The 12,494-nt window shown below is 39.7% G+C and overlaps 2 pseudogenes across 1 annotated transcript; both read right to left on the bottom strand.

Annotated features, from left to right (window-relative positions):
* Window positions 1-9,661: 9,661 nt before the first annotated feature.
* On the bottom strand, window positions 9,662-10,579 carry LOC100954790 (annotated as a pseudogene).
* An 820-nt stretch (window positions 10,580-11,399) lies between these two features.
* On the bottom strand, window positions 11,400-12,483 carry LOC100954480 (annotated as a pseudogene). Its single transcript, XR_154851.3, has one exon. The product of XR_154851.3 is annotated as a heat shock cognate 71 kDa protein pseudogene (transcript).
* Window positions 12,484-12,494: the final 11 nt, after the last annotated feature.

The following is a 12,494-nucleotide window of genomic DNA, read 5'->3' as shown; positions in this document are numbered from 1 at the left end:
TGTTCTAAAAATTTGGTGATTTCCTTCTTGATCTCATCTTTGACCCATCTATCATTCAGCATAAGGTTATTTAGCTTCCATGTTTTTGTATGAGACTGTAGATTCCTGTTTTTACTGAGTTCAGCTTTTATTCCATGATGGTCTGAGAAGATGCATGGAATAATTTCTATCCTTTTAAATTTACTTAGGTTAGACTTATGGCCTAAGATGTGATCGATTTTGGAGTATGTTCCATGGACTGATAAGTAAAATGTATATTCAGTTTTGTTAGGATGAAATGTTCTATAGATATCTGTTAGGTCCAAAAGTTGAATATTTATGTTTAAATCTAAAATTTCTTTTCTATGCTTCTTACCAGAGGATCTATCCAACACTGCCAAAGGAGTGTTAAAGTCTCCCACTGTGATGGAACTGGCAGAGGTTAAGTTGCTCATGCCAGTTAGAGTCTCTTTTATAAATTGAGGTGCATTCTGGTTGGGTGCATAGATATTGATAATTAAGATATCATCATATTGAGTATTACCCTTAACAAATATAAAATGGCCATCCTTATCCTTGCTTATTTTTGTTGGTTTAAACCCTAATGTATCCATGAGCAAAATTGCAACACCTGCTTTTTTCTGCTTTCCATTTGCCTGAAATATAGATAATCATCCCTTCACCCTGAGTCTATATTTATCTTTTAAAGTAAGATGCGATTCTTGAATACAACAGATGTCTGGTCTGAGTTCCTGTATCCAATTAGTCAGTCTGTGCATCTTTAAAGGACAATTTAAGCCATTCACATTGATTGAAATTATTGATAAGCCTGGTGATTGGTCCTCAAGTTGCTCAAAAGTCCAGTAGACATTTTTAATCCTTTTGCCACCATGAAAGTTGGAATTTGATCAAAAGTTTCTGAGTGAGTTTACTTTTGTGGTGGAGGATTGCACTGGTCATTGTGGAGGATAGGTTTGAGAATTTCCTGGAGAGCTGGTTTAGTTATGGCAAATTTCTTCAACATGTGAATGTCGTTAAAGTATTTAATTTCTCCATCATAAATGAAACTCCATTTAGCTGGATACAGGATCCTGGGTTGAAAGTTGCTTTGTTGTAGGAGATTAAAAGTCACTGACCATCCTCTTCTAGCCTGAAATGTTTCAGCTGGGAGATCTGCATTCATTCTAGTATTCTTTCTCTAGTAGGTTATGGTTTTCTTACATCTAATTGCTTTCAGAATTTTCTTTTTCTTATTAACTTTAGTGAAGTTAATTATGATGTGCCTGGGGGGAGTTTTGTTCAGGTTGAGTCATGCTGGGGTTATGAAACTATCTTCTATGTGAATTTCAGAATCTCTTGGAATGTCTAGATAGTTCTCTTTCATAATTTCATGAAGAAGAGTCTCTGTGTTTTGTGAAGCAACTTCGTCGCCTTCAGGGAATCCTATAAGGCGAATATTAGTTTTCTTCCAATTATCCCAGAGCTCTCTGAGAGAAAGATCCATTTTTGCTTTCCATTTCTTTTCATCTTTGAGCTCTTGGGCTTGTTCAAAATCTTTGTCTTCAGTGTCAGAGATCCTTTCTTCAGATTGTTCCACTCTGTTATGGAGGGATTCTACTGTATTTTTCAGATCTTTGAGGGCTGCAAACTCTTGTCACAATGTTTCAAAGTCTTTGATCATTTTATCTTTGAAATTGTTGAATTCTTGAGACATCTTTTGAATAATTTCTTGAGACATCTTTTGAATTATTTCTTGAAGTTCTAGCTCTTTCCTTTCTTCCATTCTGTTAATCTTACTCACTATCTAAATTCTGAACTCAATTTCTGACATCTCAGCTATCTGTTTATTGGTGGGATCTTCAGATGCATCTGCCACATCCTTATTTGGGGTTCGGGGTTGATCTACTTTGGTTATTTGTATTACTGGAGTTTTTCCACTGATTCTGCCCCATGCTGGATTTACTCCATTTGGCTAGGTAAGCAGGTAAGAGGAAGTTGGGTTGGGGGCTCCAGGAGTAGTATTTTACTAGCCCTTTTGTGCAAAGGCTGGGACTGGTGTCCATACCTTTTCCCCTGGGGCTTTGCCAAGGACATGTATAGTGCTATGGTCTGAGAGCCTAGGCACCTGCTTGGTGTGGTGGGGCTGAGTGTCTCTATCTTGTTTTTGGTTGGTCTCTGTTCTACCTTAGAAAATCAATTACTCTGAGTTAAAGTCTCAGCTGTGGAGAAATATCAGCAATAAGTCACCCCGCCCTTCGCAGGCAATGGTTGGGAAAGGAAAACCACACCTTTCCACAGCCACACCCCCAGGGTACCACTTTGGATAATTCTCAGGTGATTGGCCCATTTCAAGAAATCTAAATCAAGTATCCCAGTCAGTACTGGTCTCAAGTGGGGGAGGTCAAAATGTCTCTGGCATCTATATAGCAGGGGTCTTCTGACAGCTCAGATATGACTTGCTCTGGTGCTCTGTGGCATCAGAAGGACCTACCCAGCAAATAAATTAATCTAGGAAGGTTGATGCCTCTTTCCCCACCTTGCACCTTTGTCACACCCAATCACTGGAGACCCCGCAGGGCTGGAACCCAGTTGCCCAATAAGTGAGTGTGGCAGGGCTTTGTGTTTGCCAGACTCAAAGTAGAGTCAATGTCACCTCCACTCAGTTACTGCTCTTTGTCCCCAGCCAGGAAAGGGAGCTGAAGCTTGTCTGTCTCAGGCACTCAATGACAACTGGAGAATGTTCCACCTGAAGTCAATTTAGGTCTGGGAAAATCCATAGAGCACCAGAGATTCTCCCTTAACCACCAGTTATTTTGCCCAGTTCAAGAGATCCAAACCTATTGACCCAATCAGTACCCACTCTCTAGCTGGAAATCTCACAAGGTCCCCAGCAACTAGATAGTAGGAATTTACTCGTAGCTCAAGTGCAGCTCACTCTGATGTTCTGTTCCGAGGAGTCAGAAAGTCCTGTTCAGTAGACAATTTGGAGTAAGGAGGCTAATGTCTCTTTCCCCTCCTTGCTCACCCTTCACCACTGGACTGTGGTAACCCCACCACCAGTCTCTGTTAACCCAGACTCTATGGCCCAGTCCTGTCCAATAAATGTCAGGATTTTGTTCCTGTCAGACTCCAAGTAAAGTCAATGCCTCCTCCACTTGGTGACCACTCTTTGTCGCCAGTCAGCAGAGGGAGCTGAAGCTGATATGCCTCAGGCACTCAATGGCACCTGGAGAATATTCCACCTGGGCTCAATCTATACCTGGAATTTGTTTTCTTGAAGTCATGGCTTGCCTTAGTGGAGAAGACATGTGTTTATCTATACCTTCTCTCAGCTTGGCTCTCCTCCTTCAGCTTCATTGGGTTCTATTTGGCGGTTATCTCTCCCCCTGAACTGGAGTTTATGTTGAAAACTAGCTCCAGTCACCCCTCATCCCCTATTTCTTCATATTCTTGTTGAATGTGAAAATTGGAGTTAGGGAAAATAGCCAACCTGAGGATTTAGCAAAGTACAAAACACGTTGAAACCAAGAGAACAAATTTACAGACAAAAATGCTACTAGACGCACAAGCACACAGATGCTTAGACAATCAGAAACAAGTAAACAAATAGACAAAAAGCAAAACAAAAGACAAAGAAACAAACAAAATAACAACCACAAAAATGGTAATCATAAAATGATAAAAAACACAAAACAAAACAAACAAACAAACCCCCCCCCCAAAAAAAAGACTATTAGTCAGATGTAAGCACTCTCTGTAATCATAAGAAGAGAAGGTGAGGAAGAGAGAAGAAAAAAAGAATAGTATTAACAACAATAACAAAAAAAAAACAAAAAAAATCAATTAAAAAGACTTAACAGTAATGCCTACAAAAAAAGGATTAAGGGAAAAAAAAGAAGAGGGCACCACCAAGAAATATATTATTCTTATGAATAATACCACTTTGTATATGAGATTGGGATTCAACTTTAGTGGGAATGTTTGTGTTGCAATATAATTTCTAGATGGCAGGTGGCGCTGTGATTGGTTTCCAGGCTAAACCAAAAAAAGGAAACAACAACAACAACAAAAACAACAACAAAAAGGAATCTTTGCTTGCAGGTTGCACAAATTCTCCCTACAACAGTTCTCATAAAGTGTGGGGTGTCCTGAACCAGCTTCATATGCAGTATGACTGGCTACAGGTGAGATTGAGCTCTCCACGCTCCTGGAAAAAGTGCTATGGAGATGCCATTTTTGAAGTTTTACAATATGCCTGGTTTCTGGCTGGCCCCCCAGCCTTGGCTGTCCTTTTCCAGGTGGCACACCTATCTGTCCTCCAAACTCAGCACAGGAGTCCAGGCTTCACCAGTTTTTCCACTCAACTCCTAGCTTCCGTTCAAACTGGAAATTGTTATGTTCCATGGGGAAAGGGCTGGTTGCTGCTTGCACCAGCTGCTTTAGTGGCAGGGCACAGAGTTTTCAGTCCATTTCTGTGGGAGAGGGGCTGGTTACCTCTGATTCCCACGGATTCAGCACCGGGCACAAAAGACTTTTCAGTCTGTAGGAAAGGGGTTGATTGCCCCTTTCATTTGCCGTTTCAGTGCACTGCCACAGAGACTTCTAAAATTATAAAATGATTCAGTTTCTAAGTGGAATCCTTTCCCCTCAAATTTCTGTCCAGTTGCCTGGACCCCTAACACTCCAAACCGGGTCCAAATGGCTTCCCTTTCTGGTCGCCAAATTCTGCTCTGGAGTCCATGCCTCACCGCAGTCTGTGCAAAACAGCCAAACTCCCCACAAGTTTGGTATAGAAGTCCTTCATGGGGAAGGATTGGTTTCTGCTGTCTCAGGCCTCTGGCCTCTGACTGCCAGCCATCAGCTGCAGGCCACAGCTGGTGCTGCTTCAGCTGCTGCACCGAATTTTTTCTGACAGATACTGTGGCTCTGGGTTACACTTCCAATACAGCAATTCACCTCTTTGCTGCACACCCTGCATTGCTTGTCTGTGCCAGCACTCCACTCAGGGAAAGATCCAGCCCCCCTACTCTCACCTGAAACTGCGAGGAGAGTTGACTCAGCGAGGCATCCCCTCTGCCATCTTGCTCTGCCTTTCCTTTCCATCTTTTTTTAAATGGGTGAATAGTATTCCATGGTATACATATACCACAGTTTTTTAATCCATTCCTGGGTTAGTGGGCATTTAGGCTATTTCCACATTTTGGCAATTGTAAATTGAGCTGCAATAAACAGTCTAGTGTGTCTTTATAGTAGAAGGCTTTTTTTCCTTCTGGGTAGATGCTCAGTAATGGGATTGCAGAATCAAATGAGAGGTCTAGCTTGAGTTCTTTGTGGGTTCTTCATATTTCCTTCTAAAATGGCTGTATTAGTTTGCATTCCCAGCAGCAGTGTAAAAGTATTCCTTTCTCTTCACATCCACCAGCATCTTCAGTTTTGAGATTTTGTGAGGTGGGCCGTTCTCACTGGGGTTAGATGATATCTCAGGGTAGTTTTGATTTGCATTTCTCTAATAATTAGGGACTATGAACATTTTTTCATATGTTTGTTAGCCATTCATCTGTCTTCTTTAGAGAAGATTTTATTTATATCTCTTGCCCATTGATATATGGGATTGTTGGCTTTTTTCAAGTGGATTAATTTGATTTCCCCATAAATTCTAGTTATCAAGCTTTTGTCTGATTCAAAATTTGGAAATATCCTTTCCCAGTATGTACATAGGTTGTCTATTTGCTTTGGTTGTTGTCTCCTTAGCTGTATAGAAACTTTTCAGTTTAATTAAGTTCGATTTGTTTATTTTTTGTTGTTGTTCCAATTGCCATGGAAGTCTTCTTCATAAAGTCTTTCCCCAGACTGATATCTTCCAGTGTTTTTCCTATGCTTTCTTTGAGGATTTTTATAGTTTCATGCCTCAAATTTAAGTCCTTTATCCTTCTTGAATCAATTTTAGTGAGTGGAGAAATGTGTGGGTCCAATTTCAGTCTTTCACATGTGGATATCCAGTTCTTCCAGCACCAGTTATTGAATAGGGATTCATTCCCCCAGTGTATGATCTTGTTTGGTTTATTGAAGATTAGGTGGCTATAAGATGTTAGTTTCATTTCCTGGTTTTCTATTTGATTCCAATTGTCTATGTCTCGATTTTTGTGCAAGTACCATGCTGTTTTGATCATTATGGCCTTGTAGTACAGTCTAAAGTCTGGTAGGCTGATGCCCTGGCTTTGTTTTTGTTGCTAAGAACTGCCTTAGCTATATGGGGCTTTTTCTGGTTCCACACAAAATTAAAGATTATTTTTTCCAAGTCTTGAAAGTGTGATGTTGATATTTTAATAGAGATGGCATTGAATCAGTAGATTGCTTTGTGAAGTATAGACGTTTTAACAATGTTGATTCTTCCAATCCATGAGCATCGTATGTTCTTCCATTTGTTAATATCCTCTGCTTTTTCTTTTCTTAGGGTTTCATAATTTTCTTTATATAGGTCCTTCACCTCTTTTGTTAGGTATATTCCTAGGTATTTCATTTCTTTAGGGCTATGGTGAAGGGAGTTGTGTCCTTAATTAGCCTCTCATCTTGGCTGTTATTGGCATGTACAAAGGCTACTGACTTGTGAACATTGATTTTATATCCTGAGACAATACTTTATTTTTTGATGATTTCCAGGAGTCTTGTGGTTGAGTCTTTGGGGTTCTCTAGGTATAAGACCATATTGTCAGCAAAGAGGGAGAGTTTGACCCTCTCTGCTCCCATTTGGATGCCCTTTATTTCCTTTTTTTGCCTGATTGTATTGGTTAGAACTTCCAGCACCACATTGAATAGTAATGGTGATAGAGGACAACCTTGTCTGGTTCCAGTTCTAAGTGGGAAAGTTTTCAGTTTTACTCCACTCAGTAAAATATTAGCTGTGGGTTTGTCATAGATAGCTTTGATCAGTTTAAGAAATGTGCCACTTATGCCTATACTCTTCAGTGTTCTAATTAGAAAAGGATGCTGGATTTTATTGAATGCTTTTTCTGTATCTATTGAGAGGATCATATGGTCTTTGTTTTTGGTTCTGTTGATATGGTGAATAACGTTTATGGACTGTGTATGTTAAACCAGCCTTGCATCCCTGGCTTGAAACCATGGTGTAGGACTTTTTTGATGATAAGCTGTAATCTATCAGCTAGGATTTTGTTGAGAATTTTTCCATCTATATTCATTAGTGAAATTGGTGTGAAGTTCTCCTTTTTTGTTGGGTCTTTTCCAGGTTTTGGTATCAGGGTGACATTTGCTTTGTAGAACATGTTGTGGAAGATTCTTTCCTCCTAAATTTTTTGGAATAATTTCTGCAATATGGGAATAAGCTCTTCTTTGATGGTTTGATAGAATTCTGGTGTGAAGCCATCTGGACCAGGGCATTTTTTGTTGGAAGATTTTTTATTGTTTCTTTGATTTCTGTGCTTGAAATTGGCCTGTTTAGGAGATCTATATCTACATGTTACTGGCTAAGTCTACGGAGAGGGTGTGATTCCAAATATTGATCCATTTCCTTCACATTGTCAAATTTCTGGGTAGTATTCAGAGATAATTGCTTATATCTCTGTGGCATCAGTTGTTATTTCCCCCTTATCATTTCTGATTGAGGTTACTAGAGATTTTACTTTTCTATTCCTAGTCTGGCCAAAAGTTTATCAATTTTATTTGTTTTTTAAAAAAACCAATTCCTTTTTTCATTAATTTTCTGAATGATTCTTTTGTTTTCGATTTCATTCTCTGATTTAATTTTGAATACTAAACTCTGCTGAGTTTAGGCTTTGTTCTTCTTTTTCCAATTCCATAGGATGGCTCGTGAGTTTGTTGATGTGCTCTCTTTTCCTTTTTCAGATGCATGCATCTAAAGCAATACATTTTCCTTTCAGGATGGCTTTTGCTATAATCCACAGGTTTTGGTAGCTTGTGTCTTCATTGTTGTTATGCTCAAGGAACTTAATAATTTCCTCTTTTATTTCTTCCTGTACTCAACTGTCATTCTGCATCATTGTTTAAATTCCATGACTGTGTGCAGGGCTGAATATTTTTGTTGGAGTTAAATTCCACCTTTAATGCCTTGTAGTTTGAGAAGATACAAGGTAAAATTTCAATTCTTTTGATTTTGTTGAGGTTTGTTTTGTGTCCTAGGATATGATCAATTTTGGAGAGTGTTCCATGGGTTGATGAAAAGAATGTATATTCTTTAACTTTGGGATGGAGTGTTCTATATACATCTATCAAACACAGCTCTAGGGTCTCGTTTAAGTTCCTTATATGTTTGTTTAATTTTTATTTAGAGGATCTGTCCAGTTCTGTAAGAGGTGTGTTAGAGTCCCCTGTTATTGTGATATTATAGGATATCATATTGTTCAGACAAATTAAGGTCTGTTTTAAGAATCTGGGAGCATTTAAGTTGGGTGCATAAATATTCATATTGAGATGTCTTCTTGTTGTATTTTTCCCTTGACCAATATGAAGTCACAATCTTTGTCTTTTTTATTTTAGTTGCTTTAAATCTACATGTGTCTGAAAATAAGACAGCAACTCTTCTTTTCTTCTGAATTCTGTTCCCTGAAAAATTGACTTCCAACCCTTAACTCTGAGTTTTAGTTTGTCTTCTGAGGCTAGGTGTGTTTCCTGTACTCAGCAAATGGATGACTTGTGTTTTTTAATCCAATCAGCAAATCTATGCCTCTTCAGTGGGGAATTCAAGACATAAACAATTATTGAGATAATTGACAAGTGTGGTAGTGTTCTATTCATCTTATTTTGTGAAAGTTCATTGCTTAGTTATATCTTTTGCATCATTGTGGAAGCTAGGTTCTGTCTTTTAATTTCTGAGTGCTTGGTTTGTTTTTGGTCCATTGCGATGGTCAGTGTGTAGAACAGGTTAAAGTATTTCCTTATTGTGGTGAATTTTCTCAATGTTTGCATATCATGAAAAGATTTTATTTCTCCATCAATTTTAAAGCTTAGCTTAGTGGGATAAAGAATTCTGGGCTGGAAATTGTTCTGTTTAAGTAGATTAAAGGTAGATAACCATTGTCTTCTAGCTTGAAAAGTTTCATTAGAGAAGTCTGCAGTCACCCTGATGGATTTGCCCCTATAGTTCAATTTGTGCTCACTCCTGGCAGCTTGCAGTCCTTTCCTGTTTGCAATCTTGCTGTTGTTGATACAGCAGTGGCAGCATAACCCTAATGCAACCACTTGCCTGGTCTCCACTGCTTTTGTCCTCCTCCTGGGGTCCAGAAGTCTATCAATGTCTTCCTGTGTTCCCAAAGGGATGTTTCTGGGCAGAGCCCACAAGCCAGAGAGGCCTGAGGTCTTCTCTCCCCAGTCTCACTGTGCCAGGTTGCAAAGAAGCTCTTACTGGTGCCATCTAGTCCACTCCTCCCCTTTTTTTAAACTACGGCTTTTTATTTTCATGTGGATAGCTTAACAGAAGTAGGAAATAATCAGTAGCCTTTTCTCAATGTTTATTAAAAAAAAAAAGGAAAAAGGGAAAAAAGTCCACAAAACAGAAACCAAACTTTGGGCTTAAAAGAAACGTAAGTCTGTCACAGAATCCTGGTTGGAAGACACATATTTTTATGGATGAGAAACACAGTAGTAGACAGTGAAGAAGGAATAGTAGTTTGGGGGACCTGTTTCCCAAAGTGATGTGGGGGAAGTGTCACAGTGCTAGAAACAGGGTGATGGGACAGTGATCACTCCCCAGGGCCTTGGGATAGATCTTGCTGTCATACAATACTGCTAACAGAGATTGGGACAACAAAAGTAGTCAAGGCACCAACCAACATTCTTGGCTGGAGCATTCACACTGTCAGTCCAAAAGGTGTAGGCATAGGCTGTGTTGGGGTACAGGTGCTGAAAGTTGCACAGCTTGCAGCAATTCCCCAAAGCCTTGGCATTCTTATGGAGTGAAGGCAGCATACTTTTTGTTTCCCTTGGGGTTGTGAAAGTCAACTTCTTTATGAGCCACAGTGAGATCTCCACACAGCACAAGGGACTTTTTGGAAGTCAAGCCCTTTAGGAATTTGCAGAAGGCTTCATCCTAACACTGCCTGTACTTCAGTCACTCTAGCCCATGGCCTGCATTAGGCACATGGGCTGTTACCAGCACAAACTTGTCAAATTCAGCCACAATCACTCATCCTTCCTGATAATATTCCTTCCTCCTTATCAGTGCCATAAGAAGGAATAGGCACTGGTAGGAAAGTAGGCCCACACCACTGTACCTTTCCTTGTCTGAAGGAGCTGACCAGCACTGATGGGCTAATTCAGGCAGCTCTTGAAGTTCAGTGGGTAGTTTGTTCTTAGAACATTTTGTCTCTTGGAGACACAGGATATCTGGGGCTTTTTCCTTTACTCAATCTAATCCTTTCTTCTTAATCCAGGCCTGAAGCCCATCCACATTCCAAGAGCAAATCTGGAGTGTAGCAGATTTGCCACGGGGGGTGGGGGTCCTCATATAGGACAGGGCCTCCCCCTCCTGATGTTTCTTTTTCATTCATTTTTTCTTGGTCTCTGGCTCTGTCTTAGAGTCTTCCCCATCTTCTGCTACTGCTCCTTTTCCCTCATGCTTCAGCATCCCTGCCCTTGAAAACCTATACCATGTTGCTCACTGAAGCAATATTTTATCACTTCGCTAGAACACAAATAATGGAGCATACTGTGCCACCATGTGGATGTCTAGCCTCACCACCAAATATTCTTAAAAGTAGGTAGCCACAGGGGTGGCGCCTGTGGCTCAAAGGAGTAGGATGCAGGCTCCATACGCTGGAGGTGGCGGATTAAAACCCAACCCTGGCTAAAAACTGCAAAAAAAAAAAAAAAAAGGTAGACACAGTAACAAATCTCAATAACTTTTGTGCCAGCTATGCATACATAATGACAATATATTAATATTTTTACTTATATATTTTAAAACTTTTAAATAAGATAATTATCTTAATTTGTAAAATTAGGATAAAGAAATATTCCAAAGCTTGCATGTTATGGTTCAGAAATTTTATTTTTTTATGGTTTAATAACTTTCATGTCAATTATTTTGGTTACATAAGTATCTACTAATACTAGCCCTCAACATCATTTCTTATATATTTCTGAGGTCATTTCCACTTTACTTTTATTTGGTGTTTACCTTTTTATGTGTTGATGTTTTAAAAGCCAGTTTCAGCAGTTCCTATTAATTACCCCCTTTATTTTTTTTTATGGTGCCAATTTTAAATACAGATTTATTTAAGACATTGCATTTTCCACTTACAATACTGTGCTTTTAAAGTGCAATGTTACTTCCTTCCCCTGTGCACATGTTCCATATTCAAGTATTGAAAATGCCCAGTAATTCACTATAGCAGCCCAACTTTAACTCTGCCACATAATATGCTACAAATTTGAATCCTTCAATGTTTTACTGTGTGGAACAATGCTACATCTACACTTGGGTTGGCTTAATTAACCTCTTCAATGGTGGGGCCGGAGGAAGCACCATCAGAAAGAGGAGCACCACCACCAGGGAAGCACCCAGGCATTCCTCCTGGCATTCCTCCTGGCATTCCGCCTGCACTCTGGTACAACTTGGTAATGATGGGGTTGCAGACTTTCTCCAGCTCCTTCTGCTGATGTTCAAATTCTTCCTTCTCTGCAGTCTGGTTCTTATCAAGCCAGTTGATAATTTCATTACACTTGTCAAGAATCTTCTGTTTGTCCTCATCATTGATCTTGCCTTGAAGTTTCTCATCTTCAACAGTTGCTTTCATGTTGAATGCATAGGACTCAAGTGAATTTTTTGATGAAATCTTGTCCCTCTGCTTCTCATCTTCAGCCTTGTACTTCTCAGCTTCCTGAACCATATGTTCAATGTCTTCCTTGCTCAAATGTCTCTTGTCGTTAGTGATGGTATTTTCTTTTCCTATACTCTTATCCACAGTAGAGACATTAAGAATGCCAATGGCATCAATATCAAAAATGATTTCAATCTGAGGAACACCACGGGGAGCAGGAGGTATGCCTGTAAGTTCAAACTTGCCAAGCAAGTTCTTATCCTTGGTCATGGCACGCTCATCTTCATAAACCTGGATGAGCACACCTGGCTGGTTGTCAGAGTAGGTAGTGAAGGTCTGTGTTTGCTTGATTGGAATGTAGTATTGTGCTTAGTGAGCACAGTCATAACTCCACCAGCAGTCTCAATACCCAGAGAAAGAGGAGTGACGTCTAATAGTAGCAAATCCTGAACATTCTCGGATTTGTCACCAGATAAGATGGCCGCTGGACAGCTGCACCATAGGCAACAGCCTCATCGGGGTTGATAATCTTATTCAGTTCTTTTCCATTGAAGAAGTCTTGGAGAAGCTTTTGAATCTTGGGGATATGGGTAGAACCACTTACTAGGACAATGTCATGAATCTGTGACTTGTCTAGTTTGGCATCTTGAAGGGCTTTCTCTACAGGGTCCAGGGTGCCATGGAACAGATCAGCATTCAATTTTTCTTTTTTTTTTTTTT

This window comes from Otolemur garnettii, unplaced genomic scaffold (assembly GCF_000181295.1).
Source record: "Otolemur garnettii isolate 467f Iridium unplaced genomic scaffold, OtoGar3 scaffold00234, whole genome shotgun sequence".
NCBI classification, from domain to species: Eukaryota; Metazoa; Chordata; class Mammalia; order Primates; family Galagidae; genus Otolemur; species Otolemur garnettii.
Note: the sequence above shows the minus strand (reverse complement) of the source record. Positions and strands in the feature narration are given on the sequence as shown.